Source organism: Numida meleagris, chromosome 14 (assembly GCF_002078875.1).
Source record: "Numida meleagris isolate 19003 breed g44 Domestic line chromosome 14, NumMel1.0, whole genome shotgun sequence".
NCBI classification, from domain to species: domain Eukaryota; kingdom Metazoa; phylum Chordata; class Aves; order Galliformes; family Numididae; genus Numida; species Numida meleagris.
Window position 1 is genome coordinate 1 of NC_034422.1, and position 1,135 is coordinate 1,135.

Consider the following 1,135-nt stretch of genomic DNA (forward strand, 5'->3'; position numbering starts at 1 on the left):
GAAGATTCTGGGTTTGCAGGGAAAGGCTTCCACCAAGGAGAGGGAGAGGCTAAAGTGCTGCGGATGGAGAAGAAGAAGAGCGGGAAAGGCTAAAGTGCTGCAGAAGAAAGACAGAGAAAAGGGGAGGCCAAAGGGTGGCAGAAAAAAGAAGAAGAGAAGGAGAGGCTAAAGCAACGCAGGAGAAACAGAAAAAAGAGGGGGAGGAGATGCTAAAGCACTGCAGAAGACAGACAAGAAGAAGATGGGGATAAGCTAAAGCGCTGCACAAGAAAGCGAGGAAGAGGGGAAGTGGCTAAAGCTCTGCAGAAGAAAAAGGAGATGAAGAAGAAGAAGAGGCTAAAGCGCTGCAGAGCAAAGTGAAGAAGAGGGAGAGAGGCTGAAGAGCTGCAGAAGAAAGAGAAGAAGAGAGAGAGACTAAAGCGAGGAGGAGGACAACAAAGAAGGACAGGCTAAAGCAATGAAGAGGAGAAAGTAGAAGAGGAGGCTAAAGCGAAGAAGAAGATGAAGGAGAAGCTAAAGCAATGAAGAAGTAGTAGAGGCTAAACCTATGAAGGAGAAGGAGAAGAAGAAGATCAGAGTCCTCCAGCCCCACTTTTCAAGCCCCACATCTGGACCGACCGACACACTCAGCTCCACTCAACCTGTACCTACACTTGGGTTCTTCAGCTGCACATCCAGACCCAAACGTGGACCCACACTGAAGTCCTCCAGTGCCACGCCGAAGTCATCCAGCCCTTCATCCGGACCCACACATCGAGCCCCACATTTGGATCTGCACTCAGATCCTCCTGCCCCACACGTCTGGACCCACACGTCCAGCCCCACACTTGCAGCCGCATGGCTGGACCCACTCAGCGGTGGTCCTGCCCCACACTTGGACTTGATTCTGTTCAATCATCGCGGCCTCAGTCCTAACTACAGGGAGCACATTAGTCGCGGTCCCAGCAGTCAATGGGAAAACGCGGTGGAGTTGTGGCAGTATCAGAAATGTCCCCGCTATGTCTCAGCAGTCCGGTTCTTTCCGCACTGTCTGCTGCCACCGTGTGGCCAATTACTGTCATTACGCTTCATTTCTTTCCACGGTCTCTGCTGCCACCGTGTGGCCACTTGTGGTCATTACACTTCGTTTTATTCC